The 15446-nt window shown below is 45.4% G+C and overlaps 3 non-coding genes across 3 annotated transcripts; all 3 read left to right on the plus strand.

The window, feature by feature from the left end:
• Positions 1-13391: 13391 nt before the first annotated feature.
• On the plus strand, positions 13392-13479 carry trnS. Its single transcript has one exon. It is a non-coding gene; the product is annotated as a tRNA-Ser (tRNA).
• Positions 13480-13883: 404 nt separating this feature from the next.
• On the plus strand, positions 13884-13957 carry trnF. The gene has a single exon. It is a non-coding gene; the product is annotated as a tRNA-Phe (tRNA).
• Positions 13958-14226: 269 nt separating this feature from the next.
• trnP lies at positions 14227-14301 on the plus strand. The gene has a single exon. It is a non-coding gene; the product is annotated as a tRNA-Pro (tRNA).
• The last annotated feature ends 1145 nt before the right edge of the window (positions 14302-15446 follow it).

Genomic DNA, 15446 nt, shown 5'->3' on the forward strand with positions numbered 1-15446 from the left:
CATCTTAAACTTAAAAGGATATCTGACCCTTGTCCTAACCCACAGAGCGGTAAGGAGCGCTCTACTACCATGGACAAGGATAGGCTAAGGCAACGTGCAGTTGGCTGCCCTTAGACAAGAAAAGCTAAGGCAAGGCCGAGCAAGGAGCTTTTTGCCGCAACTTTCCCTTTGGTTGAATTCGTTAGACTAAGGAACGAAGCTGCTTTGCAGAGTTTACGAAGCGAAGGCAGATAGTCAGCTTGACTGAGCATAAGCGGAGAGCACAAAGTCTTTGCTTTTCTTTTTGGCGTGAGACCTTCCCCAACTCTTTGATTGACCGCCTGATCATTCAATTTATTTCTTTTTGAATGGAAAAGGTCATTTTTTGAGGAATAGAATTTTGAATCGGATCTAAGATGTGCAGCCTAAGCCTAGAGAGGAAGGACTGACAATCCAGTTCATCGATATAGGTTAATTAAGGGCATATGCCAGGTCTTTTCAGAGTTCCCAGGCAGTCTCCTTCCAGTTTATAGCCATCCAATTTGATAAAAATAAACCTCAATGGATGATGGATGTGAATGGAAAATCTCCTTACATTCTCTGTTAACACTTCGTCCCAGGTTACATACATTGGATATGTGCCAAAATAGCACTCACTAGTAGAATATGAATATAATTATAATATGCTTATATCTCCAAGGAGGCTGTCAAATACAGCTCGAAAACTTTAACGAGTTAGAAAGGAAATTCTTCTATTTCTTGCTCCTCTGCGAATTTCGCTTCTCCCGATCTAATCCCGCTTAAGCGGCTGGGACAACGTAATCTCTGTAAATTTCTCTATTGGCTGGCTCGCGGGACTACTTGACCAGTGGAAACACTCCATTTGATTACTAGTTATTCATTAAGCCCGTCTTAAATGCATACTAATTTAATTTAGCCCAGGAGGGATTTCTCGACTCAAATTGAATACGAATGAGCGCCCGCTGCACCTTTCTTCTCTAACGGTGGAGCATATTGAAAATAGCTCTGCGGTAAGGGAAAGATTCTCTAAGAAGCACAAGAGCTGGTACCTAAGCCAGTGCTATCTTAGAGTTCCAGTCTAGCGGATCAAAGAATCTTTCCTTCTTTTCCGTCTTCGTTGAGTGAGGAGCGATGTCAAGTCTTTTTATTGTTCCGTGAGTGAATGGAAGTGTGGTTCTAACTGCTTTACCGGTTCAAGTAATCATTCCAAGCCCTGGAAGTCTTCCTACCTGGGGAAAGAAAATAGAGAACTTGCTTACTATCTCCTCCATCTAAGTTAAGTAAGAGGAGAGGACCGTCAAGCTTAGCCTTGAGTTGGACTGTGGTCCCGCGAAGCTGGTATCCTCAGACCGCCTAAGAAACTTTCCTACTATCGAAGGAAGGAAGTTCACTGCTTCTTTAAGCAGCAATTATCCGATCAAGGCCACGCACAAAAGAAGATGTCTCGAATGGGATTATTTCAAGGCCAAACAAAATAGCCTAAACAAAATAGCCTTTATAAGAATAAGATAAGAGAGAGAGTGCCTCACCTTTCTAAATCATTATAAGCCCGCCGACACACGGTGAAATGGGTGCTTTGCAGTTAAGAGGTATGAAAGAACTCGACCAAAGAGAGAGGGATTCGTCGAGTGGGAGAGACTTTGAAAGTCTGCATTTTTCTCCTAAAGAGGGCAAGCCAGCGTCTTGTGAGAAAGCCTGCTTTTAGCCAGTTCCAAGAAAAAGAAAGAAGTAATCAAAGGCAAGCAAGGCAAAAGCGCTAGACAGCTGAAGCAACTCTTATTTATAAGAAGCAGGTGGAAAAGAACAATATCTTCACTTGACTGACCCCGGAAAGTGTGAGTTCCCCTCCATATCGATCTATTTCTTCGATAGAGCCCTCCACAAACTGTGGTGAATCGGGCTAGTCTGTCTATCTTGAGTTTCCCGAGGTTACCCTTCCAAACGCTCTAACAATCTCCAAGGCTACTCCTTATTAGTGCTTGGATGTTGGTCCAGACGAGCCAGTGGAAGTTTCTATCTTGGAGCGAGTTGGATTCTCTCCTGCTTTACTACCAAGTTTCTTTCCGTCGAAGTGAATTGTTTACCTTCCTGCCCGGAGCTGATGTTTATCCTACTTATCCTTCTTCCGGCTAGTCAGTTTCAATTCATCCAGTTCCCTTGTTTGGAGGTCTATACGAGGCGAGGGTCCGGCTTGGGTAAGGGGTCGGATATTCGCAATTCCATCAAGCTTAGGCAAGTGCTAGGGCAAGCTAGCAAATCTGTTATCACGCTTTTGAAAGTGCCTTTATCTTGAACGGCCAGTCACTCCGTACCTGTGAGCAATCTTGTGATAAAGCCAGGAAAGCCAGCCAGAGAAAAGGCTAGGTAAAAAGCTAGGGACGAAGTGACTCGAGCGACAGGCTTTAGGTACTCGACTGTTAAGCAGAGGGTTGCTTTTCTAGGCAAAACCTTCCCAGCAATTTTAGTTCTTTTTTCTGGAGTTACTCCCTTTGCTGTGGGTCGAATAGGGTCCCTGCCAGCCTTTGATCTACTTTGAGTGTCTCCTAAGATGGGAGAAGCGCTTACAGAAACAGAAAAAGCCAATTCCATTCCGAGGGCAAAGGCAAGTGAGAAAGCAAGTTGTCTTACTCCATCTCTTGGGGTTACATTCCGTTCAGTTCCCGTGTCCTTCCCAAGAGTGGCATTCCCTTCTTAAGGCTCTAGCGCTCTCAGAATAAGAATATCCAGTCCAGCCCCTGGGAGAAAGGTTACATCTCGTAAACCATAAAAAGATAAGCCTTGTCAACCCCTTTCCTCTTCCTCTTAAGAAAGCGTAATCTGACCTGACTAGAGTATGGGTGCGGGAGGAAGAAACCTACAGACGATCTTTCGTACCGGTTCCCCAAGTGTGATTCTGGTTCCAGGCCCGTGGAGATAACGAGATTACCTAAATCTTTTCTCGGTGCGAAGAATAACTTTGTTTCGTTAATCTCTTTCTCTTCCTATTCATTCGTATATTAAGTATTTCACTTCTGGATAGCTGTCTATGGCTTATGGCATCAGGCAGCCTAAGAATGAATGATTTACGCGCTCCTTCCTTCATGGCTCTACGCCTTATGTCTACTAGAACCGGGTGTGGAGCGTAAAACGAATCAGCTTCTTTCAAATCCGATATTTCAACCCTGGAAAATAAAAACCCTTTGCCTTGACTTTCGCTGAACCTACTACGTACCTCGATCAATTACCTTAGCGCCCTTCATTCCGACCACCCTTTGGTCTTCTCCCTTACTTTACTTGGAAAACTAATACGACTTATTAAGAGGAAGAGCAGGACCCTCATACTAGGTTAGCCACCATTCCTTGCTTGGATCCTACCTCTGCAGCTGTCGCTATTCTAACTTCCGGAGCTGCTATTCGTATTGGAAAGGTAAAGTATGAAAGCTTAGCTCTGCTTGCTTTTACAGAGCCGCAGATGGAAGCTTTTTCGACCCTCTTACTGGATTGAATGAGGGATAGATATTATTACTTTCCAACAAAGCGATTAGGGCATTGAACCTGGAGTGCGAAAGCCCTCTGATTACAGTTTTTTAGGGATGGGATCTTCTGCCTTTAAGCTTTGAGCTGGTCACCGTGGCAGTCTAATCTATAGAACCAGATAAGCCAGGCCAATTAGTTAGTGTGGTATAGCTGTTAGTAAGGCGTAGAGCAGTAGCGGTCAACACTTTTCCTGTTACAGAATCGACTCTGAACGCGGTTCATGGCACGGTTAGCGGTTAAAAAGAATAGCGATTGGAAGTTCTTGTTTTTGGTGCTGGAAAACACCCGGTCTCGTATTAGGAAATGCAGCTTGGTATTGATATGGAATCGTAGGAAATGCTGCTTGGTATGGAATAGTTTGTATCCATGGTCGCCTATTGCTACTAATAACCTAACAGATAGAATCCTCGTCGATATGAATGGAAGATGCCTCTGTAACTCTACAATACTTGGGGCTTCAAAGCTTAGTGCGAATTCCTCTTGCCCTTTAGGGATCCCCAGTTCTCACGTATTGTCCCTTCTTTATCTTTTTGATCCCAGCGAATTATGCATTCGCCTTTGATAAAATAAAAAATGAGACAAGACAAAGCAATGTGGAAATGAACTGCTTTTTTTTCTACTATTTCCCAGTAAGCAGTAGTGAATACTTGTCAACTCGTTTATTCAAGAATTTTTCCGAGTTCTATTTATTTTTTTGCACTCACTTCGAGAAAGAGAGCTGAAAACGCAATCACCGCTTCTGAACTTTTGAGCAGGGTTTCTCCGCCTTTTGCCTGCTTTGAAGAAGGGCCGAAGGGAGCGTACACCGAGTTAGATAGATCAAGTGAGCTGAGCTGTCAGAGTCCCAATCTACTAGAGCGCCTAATATTAAGTTGCGGGCATTCTTGCTTTTAGCATCCGTCCTCGGTCTCATTCTTAACATTCTCGTTCTACAAATGTAGTTTCGCTTTATAGTTTCGGCTTGTAACTTCCTTTTCTCATAGAGAAGAAAGGCAGGCTAGCAAGACAAAAGCTACCATACCATAATTCGACTGTCATTCCATACCTGAATTATATTCTTTATTAAATAGGTCTGTTAGGGCGAATGCCCAAGGACGAAGAGGACTGCTCTTAGGCTTGGATGAAATAAACCTCTCCTGCCATAAAGTAGTGATGGGTAAACTCCAGCCGTTTCGGGTTCTCCAACAATGGTCTATGGAACGGGCTATGCACCTAGAAGATTCGGAACAGGCTAGGGATGAAAGGGATGCAGGCTTTTCAACCTGCTCCGATGCCCGCTTCTTCGCCCCCGCATATGGAAAAGGATCTGCTCTTGCCAGTAGGTATGCTGGGATAGGAGGAAATGCTATTCGTGCCGGTGAATCGATAGGTTCACTTTCAGCCTTACCTCTTAGGTAAGTGAAGTGGAAGGCTCTGCGACCTCTACCACTAGTGCCGGATCAACTGATCATTGCCCTTGTATTTGTCTCTTCTGGGTAAACTGCTCAACCATAGATAGGTAACAACAAATCCTCTGCTCCGCTATTGATGGATCAACAGGTGGAGCTGGAAAAACTTCACCTGCATTTCGATCCGTCTACGTACCAACAGGAGGATCTACCTTTAGCAGTAAAACTGCCTTTGCCTTCCCCTTACTAGATCAAATAGGGCTATGTATTTTGATCTAGATCTAAACCCTTTTCCGGGAAAACAAGTGTTGGGTCACCATTTCGGGCAACAGAAAAAATGACTGTTGTTTTGCTTCTCCATTTCCAAGCAAGCCAATTCCTATCTGTAACCATATAAATGACGAGTATGAATAACGAACTGCCGTAGCCCCTTCCTCATCCCTAGTGGCCACAGATACATAGTGGCTGGTCGAGGGGTTTGGTTATCGCTGGCACTACTTCCACTTGATCGCTTTGTACTTCACATTCGATCAGCGATTAAACTATAGGCTAGTCAATTTCCCTTCGTCCTGACCTGGCATACACATAAAAGCCCATGACTGAAGACTGCATGACGAGAGGAGAGGTTGAGCACTTCTTTCTTCATAGGGGGGACAACGGGTCGGAGAAATGTGCCCAGCACGAACAAAGAGAACTTCCTCGTAGGTCGTTATATTATATTCTATTAGTCAATCGGGGACCGGCTAGAAGAAGTATCAAGGAGGGTAGATAGGGTAGCAGGGACCGATCCGCCCGGGATCTTTGAATAAACTCAGAGCGGAGCTCTTCCTGCGGCCCAAGAGTTTAGCCTCTGCCTTATATACGATGATAGTGGCTAGCTTCTTGGGCATCTTCGGGTGCCTACTCCTCCGGCTTCCTAAAGAGGATTTGTTGTTACCTTGTGTCGTCAGGTGGCTACGCCTAAGCCAGTTAAAGTACTCGAATAAGCGTACTATTCCCTGGCCTCATTGTTTCAGAGGAAAGGATGAAAAGCCCCAATGTCACGGCGACCGAGGGTGCCTGCCGTCAAGAAAGCGTCAGAAAGCAGGGTGGTCAGCCAAACTCCTACACTAGTTAGAAAAACCTTTCTCTAAACATGTAAGTCATCTGTTAAGGATGGCCATACATCTTCATCTAATATGTAGGCAAGGCAGATAGCTACCATCATCAAACTATATGTCATTCCATAATAAGTAGCTGCCTTCCAAGCCAGAGGAAAGTACTATAGGAAGTGAGGGGGGATAACAGGGGAAGGAGACTGACCCCGGAGCTTACCAGCCCAAGCTCAGTAGGCGAAAGATGTGGGGAGTACAGTGAGTGTCGGAATTCGCCCGTGAGGGAACTGTCCTAGCCAATTGCAGTGGTAGAGCCAAAGAGCTAGTACCAAAAGGTAGCAATGAGACGGCCAGGGGAAGAGCCAGCGCGGGGAGGAAAGCCGAGTGCCCATCCGCTCGGGGAAGATCTGAGCAAGGTGTATAGTGGGAGGGAAAGATGGCCGCGTCCAGAAGGCGCAAAGACCAATCCGCCTGCCGATTCGTCTCTTATACGTCGAAGGGGTCCGGCTTGTATAGTTGAAGGGGAAGCAAGCAAGGGCAATAGGCTTCTCGTATGTATTATCAATTTCAATCGAAAGCAAGTCTGTAACGGAAGCAAGCTCGCTAGCAAGCCATCGGCGGAAGGCATATGATTGATCTAATCTGAATATTCAAGGAGCAGGAGTATTATCAATCGCCACTCCTAACTAATATAATAGGAAGTATGATAAGGAATAGGAACAACAAAAAAGTCTTCCCGTCCCTTACCCCTATCTTTTTTCCACTCTCCCACTTCAATTCAATCACTGACTTCATATAGTTGTATGGGAGTTGACTTCTTCCCTTCCACTTGACCAGCAGCAACTATTCGTACTTCCACTTTTCCAGCTTATTCGGGTAAGCTACATCTCCTTCCTTTCCTTCTGCTTTTCTGTCATCTCTTGTGCTTTCTACCGCAACGTTTTGTGGTTCACAACGGTCTCTTTGCTAGGTTTTGGACGAGGGCTAAGGTCGAGTCATCCGGCCTCCCCTCTACTTGTACTTGTCATGTCTTAACCACTCATATGAGGCGCCCCTCGCAAGATAACGCAGTTCGGTCTCTGATACGATTCTCACAATTGACCTGCCCATTAGCAACGTATGCTCAGTGATTATTGTATACGCAATAAGATAAGTCAAGCACGTGAAGCATAGTCAGAAGAGCTGAAACAATATGTTTGTTGTTTAAAAATATATCGTAGATTAATGTAAATTCGTCACTAGCTTCTAATGTATTCTGGGTACTCTTTAAAGGAAAGATAAGGGTTTCTTCGGTCTATTTCGTGGCAGGTCAATCTATCGGGTCTCAGTCTTCGTGGCCACTTTTCGTACTTACCCATTATGATTATGGTGGTGTATGGAATAAGTATAACCTGGGCAGCAATTTTGAAGGTAGGCAGTGCTCGGTGATGACGTTGCCATCGCCGATCATGAAGTAGCCTTTGTCTATTAGTCAGCTTTGGCCAACTTGTTCTTTCAATCAGTTACCAGAAGTCACTTATTTTGATTTCTAAATATGGCTCAGCTTAGAGCGGTGGAGGGGGAAGTTCATTGATTGCTAACGAAAAGGCTTTTCATGAAGAAGAAGCAGGGCTAGCTCCCTTCAGGGCAGTGAAACTGTAGTAAACTAAATATGTAATAATAGATATTTAGTAGTTCAAGCTCAATAGATAGTAAGGTTCTGAAAGAAGAAATGCGATGTAAAGGGTACGAAGTAGATTAGTCGATCTTGAATGCCTTTGTCTCACTTGAGAAAGAGAGGCGGGAAGCTGCTCAACTTGTTTTTCCGTAGTGAGCGCGTATCAGTCTCTGTAGGCGACGAAGAGCAAGCAACCCCCAAGATAGTAAGTCCGAGGAGCGAACCAGGTATAGGCTCAGGAAGCAAGCAAGAACTGCTGCGGATCCTGAAACGAAATGAGAATTTTCAATAGGCTTTTCTTTTGTACTCGAGTTCAAATCATTGGTCCGGGGTAAAGGAATGAGATCCTAAGGAAGCAAAGCTAAAGTAATCCAGTCCGGAGACTATAAGGGAATTCAGGTTAGAAGAATTCTACTCAAACAAAGTCAAGGTTGTGAGCCACGACACTTCTCTTCTAATATCCCGAGTGTTAGACGGAAGGTCAAGTCGAAAGCTAAAGCTAACGCTTACCTCGGATCAAGTCAGCACCACCCGCAGGTTTCAGGAGAAAGCGAAGTTCTAAAGAGAATCGAAGTTGTAAGTTCAAAGGTCTTTTCGAACGGTGTTAGCCGTGGGTAGTTTGATGTACTGGTTTTGGGTGCTGGGTGGTGATGGAATCCTTCTTCTGCTCACCGGGATTCGTTTCAGGCTCCATCCGAATCAAGGAGAAGCCACAGTCTAAGAAACCAAGGTATAATGTAATTATGTACACGGAGTCAACACCTCTACCAATAAGGAATCAAATAAAGTAATCGGTTGAACGCGGTCTAGGTAGAAGTGTTCCTGCGCTTGTGCCGGAAGTCTTTAATACTTTCTTGATGCTAGGGAAGGGAATAGCTATTGAATATAATCAAGTTCAGCAGTCCAGGCGGGAGGAGTCAATCCGTAATTCCCGTAGTTCCATAGGCAGGAAGCGCATCAACGAGTTTCCGTATCTCGGCAGTAGGGACCGAACTTCAAGCAATAGGGATCAGTGTTCAAGGCTAGGATCTATGTAATATGAATAGTAAGTTGCGCACTCGTCAAGCAGTTCTCACTCCAAGCAGGACTCTTCTATGGATTAGTGGGAAGGCGCAGGATAAGAGAAGATTCGTCTATCTAAGTTGCTGACGAGCCAGTACTGTTCGTGGGCAAGCAAAGTCTCAACTCGCAATCCATTTCTACAGAACGGAGAAAGGTTATGCAGGCGGGTGTTCATTTGCAGTTGCTGGTCGGGGCCGTGGGGATGGAAAGAAAGATGAATAGTTTGGTTCATTAGATACTGAGAAAGACTTTATCCTTATAAGTGGGATTCCCAGCTATCCTTCCATCCGCCCTTTATCAAGCTACAAGTCAGTCTGCCCCACAGGTTTCTACGGGTGCGTGCTGCTTCCTTCTATCTTGTGTGAAGAACGGTTACCGCTTATCCTAGTTCACTGGAATAAGGCAGTTCCCACTCCCCGCTGAAAGGAGTACTTTCTCAGTGTGCTATCAGTCGAGTGGGCCTTACGGTTTGCTTGGCTCCCTTTCCGCATATGCCTGAACTGGTGGTATGGAACCCTTATTTGAGTCTCGCTTCTCGTACAGCTTTCAAGCCGGAGTGCTATCGCTAGCCCTTCTGTTTTTCAGCTCCCGTAAGTAGAAAGAGCTAGCTCTACTTACTGGCTTTATGAGAGTTGACTTGAAAGACCTTGCTTTTTGCTGTACCTGGTGAAAGGTGAAAGCGCTACCCTTACTACACTAATTCAAGAAGGAAGGGATGAAAGCCCTAGCCCTCTGATCTACGACCACCGTTGTGCCTAACTGCTTCCCGCGGAAAACAGTCCTTCCTTACAAGCCCGTGAGAAGCAACCATTTCTGTCTTTGTTGTCTGTAGAAGCAGGTGTGGTGCCGCGACTGATATCGATTTGAGACAAATTCTGAAGAATTGAGATTAAGGTTGGGATGTCCCCTGTCTTACGTGCAATTCCCGTCTTTCGGTAAGCATCCACTAAAACAGCAGATTTCTGGCTGGCTAATGGATCTCCGTTCGAGCGATGATGAAAAAGCCTGCCCGGCTCTTGAAACTGCAATAGGGTAATCCATTGCTTGCATGTCGAAAGAGGAACCGACTGTCTGTACCTGAAAAGGAATATTACCACTTCCTTCAGTCCTTCCCCTGCGATTTCATAAGTGAGTACACTGCATCGATACTCGGACGTCTTGTTGGAGGGCTATACTGGCTGTAGAGAAGAAGCTGTTTTTATGCTTGCCCGGGGAGATTCTGAATCATAGGACATCGAAGCCCGACCAACCTTTCTGCCTGCAGTCGAATCTCTCTCTTGATTCATTCACTTCTGCACAGAACTCTTTGATCAGTACAGATACAGATCTGCTTCGTTGCACCGATCTACGGAACCAACTTCACCTTATCCTTGATCGTCGTAGGTGGACAGCCAAGCCCGCTTGAGCCTTTCTATTTGAATTCCCTTCGCTTCATCTTTCCGTTACCCTGACCTTCACATGAATGGATTGATTGGGGAAGGTAGATCCTCTATGGATTGGGCTCTTTCTTGCGGCATTCTCCTTTCTTGTTTCACCGCGATTCCTTTCCTTTCTTGTTTCTCTTTCGACTTCGCTTCCTCTGCTCTGGTTCTGGCCGAGAAGTCAACTTACCTCTGGTCGAACCTCCTTCTCTCTCAAAGCGAATGCTTCCCTCTTAATTGAATCAGAGTTCACTTGATGAGAAGTAACCTTAGCTCTCCCTTTGGTCGTTAGCCTCGCTTTCCTTCTCTTCGATAAGTAATTACCATTACCTGAGACTGAAAATGAGACTCCTAACAAAGAAAGAGCTACTGGATAGATAGAAAGAAGATCAAGCATTGGAGTCGTGCTAACAACATTCTCTTCTCGAAAGCAGAAGGCGCTGCTGGTTGCAACAGCCGAGTCCCTGTACTCCCCCGCGCGGATTGGGCATCAAGCCGCCTTCCTCACCCCTACTTCGTAGAACGCCAAAAGCGAAGGCAGCGATCATAACAACCAAACCAAGGGTCCGAAGGGAGATTTTAATCTTCGTCTTCTGAACCGTGATTCCATCCGCTCATGATCAATCTTTCTATAAGCTATAAGATCCCTTTTTAAGCAATTGGATTCTCAGCCTCCCACCCCTATCCCACTACTGGAGCAAGAACTTGCACCTCTACTGGCTTGCTTTTCTGTTCGTCTGAGATCCGATCCGGGCCTGTCCCTCCATATCTGCTTGCTTCATCCCGCCCTGCCTAACATCTCTCATTCCTTTTCACCCCCCTTTAGCGGCTTCACCTTTCTAATTACGTATTTTATTATAAATGTGTATTCTTTCTTGCTTTTTTCGCCGCCTACATCGACGGAACTTCTGAACTCAAGTCCAGATCTGCTTTGTCGCGTTCCTCCCCTTCTCCTTCGCTAACTAGACTCGTGCCCACTCCACTGTCGATGAAGAATGCTTTTCGGGCGTAGAAGCTTTCCTTAATTCCCTTTCCCGCTTGACTGGAGCATTTCATTGCCTACAGAGACGGGGTTCAGCCTCCTGGTCTTGAGTACAACCCTACAATACAAGAAAGGAAAGCTTGCTTAGTAGTCATCAACTCAGCCGTCGAACCTTGACTTCCCTACGAAGCTTATTTATACCTATACCTTGTAACCCAGGTTACGCTCTTTAGTTCACCCCGGTTCCTTCTATTTATATTCTTTATTCAAACTTGACTGGGCGAGAACTCTTTATTCGCCTTTCTTCTCTATCTTTACGGGACGGATATAGTCGGGTCGGATATCAGCCATCTGACCAATTCTCTTTCTCTTCAACCTTTGAGTAGACCATAGGCGGGACTGAGACTGGGCTTGCCCTACCGCACCGCTGCTCCAACCAAATTCTGGTGAATGAGCTAGTCTTGGCTTTCCTGGGTTCACTAGAAATGCCATCTATCGCACTGGATTTCCCGACTTCAAACACTAAAAGTGAGCCACTTATAGTTCCCTATTTCCCGGCTTTGATAGCTTGAAAGCAAAGGTGAAGATTCCATCTTAGCCAAGGACCCCGCTAACCCGCCAAAAGATCTCATCCCCCCTTCATCTTGACTGAGGAACATGAATTGGGTCTATCGTAGCTTGGGGAATGTTATCCAAGAAATTCATTTCGTGGAATAGGAATAGCTCATTTGAATGCCGAAACGAATTGGATCGGGTAAAGTGAAATCTCTTATTATGGGTGTGAATATGGATATGTTTCGATGAGCTCAGATTGTGGATAGACATCGCTCTTAGTTTCTATCCCTAGACTGGAACCTAAGTTGCTCATGGTTGACAAAAGGAATCCGGTACTATCTTGAGGAAGCGAAGCGGGATAGCAAGATGCCTGAAGTGAGATAAACAGCCTAGCAAACTCTTTCTCAAAAATAGCCTTTCTATCCGCGGCCAGGGACTCTTCATCCTGTGGTCGATGTTCCCGAAATTGTCTACCTCTGGCCCCCAGAATCATCATAAGAAAGAGATAACTTATTAGGGTTCATTCCTTTATTCATTAAAGTAAGGAGAGAGAATACCGGGTATTAGGAAAGATGTAGACTTCATTAGTGATAGCTCTACCTTAATAGGGCTAGCTGGTGGTCTCTAATAATTATTATTATTAAAAAGATAAAGGATATGACTCCATCCAATGACTTTTTCATGTCCATAGAAGGAATAGAATTCTAATATTCAAGACGAAGCAAGTAACTTCTTGACCAAAACACCACTCCATTGCTAACCCTTCTTTCAACGGCTACTCTTATGGGATGTAAAAACAAACAGTATCCATGGCTGGACTGGAAGCAAAGGGACCTGGCTTTCTCTAGAGCTAGAAGGGTTTCGTTTCATCTATCTCTTTCGGGAAAAAGGCTAGTTGGGTACGCTCAAAAGTGAAGTCAGTTAGTGGAGCCCGTTACCGTTAGTCAAGTGATTCGCTCAGTAAACGAGTAGAAAAAACCCTTCTTTCAAGTCAAGTGGGAAAAAAAGACAATGCGCTTCTGGAGAACAGCATCTATTCCTTTCGGCTCAAGGCTCAGTGCTCGGTAGGTCGTAAATAAAACGGTTAGTTGCGTTACGGGGGTCGAAGGCGACTTTCCAGAATAGACCTTGAAAGGCTGACAAAATATATCTTCTATAACTCGCCTGGGTGGGCTACTCGTCTTGAGGGATAGGCAAGACCGACTCCTTAAGAACATATTTAGTGCGGTGTTCTTTCCATTCGGCATGCCGATAGGGAACGATCCATATTCAATATAGTTAGTAGTCCAATTTATCTATTGGCTGGCTAGCTCGTGCAATCAAAAAATCAGTCCTTCGCCTTAGTAAGCTAGCTTTCTAAGCCCGGGTAGGACGTAGATCGATCATGACGAAAATGGACTTCTCCGTAATGTAATGTAATAGAAGAGTCACAGTCCCTTCTCGACCAGACGAAGGAGATATGAATTCCATTCAGGCTTGGCTTGACCCTCCTGGAGGCGCAAAGTTCATCATTCAGTGTGGTGGGGTTCCTTTCCTTTACAGTCGAGTCACTTCGTACCTCGCCTGGCAGATTTGGATGACTTGGATGCTGGGGAGATCTGGATAGAGTCTCGCTCATAGATAGAGGAAGAGTACGCGCGCTACGGCTTAGGCAGTTGATCGGATCAGATAGCCCTTCGGGCAACCAACCGCACATCAAATTCCGATCAAGAACTTGGAGGGATGGCTGAGTGGCTTAAGGCATTGGTTTGCTAAATCGACATACAATCTTCTTGTATCATGGGTTCGAATCCCATTTCCTCCGGCAGAACGGGCGGGCGTGAGAGAAAGAACCTCTTGGTGGAGTCCCCCGAATAGCACTACTTAGTGACTAGGAACGGAGAGCCTGTTGCGCGTTTGACCGGCCTATCTTCTTTCTATAAGCAAGCTCCCTCCGGCAGTCCCTGGACGGCTCGCGGTTCTTGAGCATGTTGGGAGATTAGGCGGCAGTTGAAAGAGCTGCTCGAAAGCTTGACGAACAAGCGAAAAAAGCCCTATATCTAACTATTTAGTTATAGTTTTCTTTTCTATTCTATTTTTAGTTTAGTTTAGTGTTTTTCTATTTCTATTTTTAGTTTAGTGTATTTTTTGAGTAAAGGACTTTTCCCTTACTAGTCAAGTGGTAAGGTAGGGCGCTATTCGATGAAGAAAAGAGACTTTAGGAAAGTGGTTCAGGTAGCTCAGCTGGTTAGAGCAAAGGACTGAAAATCCTTGTGTCAGTGGTTCGAATCCACTTCTAAGCGGGCGAAGGGTCGCCGTAGGTGAGGTAGCCGGGAGCGAGCCGGATTTTGAAAATTCAAGTGAAAGAGGAAGCCAAAAAAAAATATGAGCGCTCCTGCACTATACGGCTTTTTGGCGGTAGGGTTGGGGTGGCTTGCTGGAGGCAGATTTTCTAAAACTAAAAAAGCGGTTGATTACTCGGATTGGTTCTCGCGTCCCTGTGCCTAAATGAGCGGGTTCGGTTCAAGTCTTCATCGATCGGGTGGATCTATATGCTCCGGGGGGGGTGAGACGAGGTGTAGCGCAGTCTGGTCAGCGCATCTGTTTTGGGTACAGAGGGCCATAGGTTCGAATCCTGTCACCTTGATGTGGTATTCAGCAGCTGAAGTGCACAGCCCAGCAGCCTATGAAGGCTGGCGAAAAAAACGCACATTTGGTTTGTTTTAATGAAAAAACTGTCTTTCTTTCTTAATTGTGTTAGTAAAATGAGTGTTCTCGTAGCTACGATGCTGTTCGGGCGTTTTCTAGGATCAGAAAGAAGCGCTATAATGACCACAGGTCCAAATCTCGTGCTTTGTGCAATTGCTCTTTTCGGCTGGATCTTTTTCTTTCGTCTTGTGTGTTCTCGTTTGAATAGAAAGAACCGCTTTCTTTGAAACTTTTTTATATATCAAATTTGTTGGCCATTTCTTTCTTTTTGTATTTTCTGCGCGCCCATTTCCTTTCTTACTTGGGTCTCTGCCTTAGTGGGATTCTTTCAACTTTTTTTTCTGTTTTATGTGTCGGGTGGGGAAAGAATCCCTTCCAATTCTGGTTCCGGCCCATCACGCTCGACCTCGTGGACGGAGGATTCATTCGAGATTGGAGTCTTGATGGAGCCCTTTTCCGAAACAGAAATGGAGGGAACGTCGGCTCGTTCTTCGATCCCAAGGGTGGCGGGCGATGAAGCGGGACCGTCCCACCAAGGATCTGTGGTCCAAAATGCGAGCTTGGAATCGTCAATGCGAAATCGCATTGTACGACTCGAGCAGGACAATAGCCATTATTTACTAGATAAGGCAAAGGGGGAGTACTGGGCTCACATAAAAGAAGAACTTAATCATGCTTCCTCTCAGAGGGACTATAACAGAGTACTTGAGTTTGAAAACAGAGACCTCCAGATCCGAGAGCGGAAACATGAGTGTCTCTGTCTTTTTAACGACGTGCTGTCTCACCATCCTACCCTGTCCGACCAGGCCCCATACCACCCGCAAGAAGCCTTTGACGACTTCTTGGACCAGCATCGCGACCGACTGGACCGGCTAGGGTTGCAGGTGTGGGAGAGAGACAGACTGGAACTCCACTTTTTGGGAAAAGTGGGGCAAGGGCTCAAAGAAGGTGGCCCAGCCTATGTCAGAGAGATCTTCAAAAATGAAGAACTCACTCCGGGAGCAGAAAGTTACCAAAATCGAATAAATGAATCGGTCGCGAACACCATTAAGGAGCAACTTAGTACTCAGGTACTAAACTCCT

Source organism: Manihot esculenta, mitochondrion (assembly GCF_001659605.2).
Source record: "Manihot esculenta mitochondrion, complete genome".
NCBI lineage: Eukaryota > Viridiplantae > Streptophyta > Magnoliopsida > Malpighiales > Euphorbiaceae > Manihot > Manihot esculenta.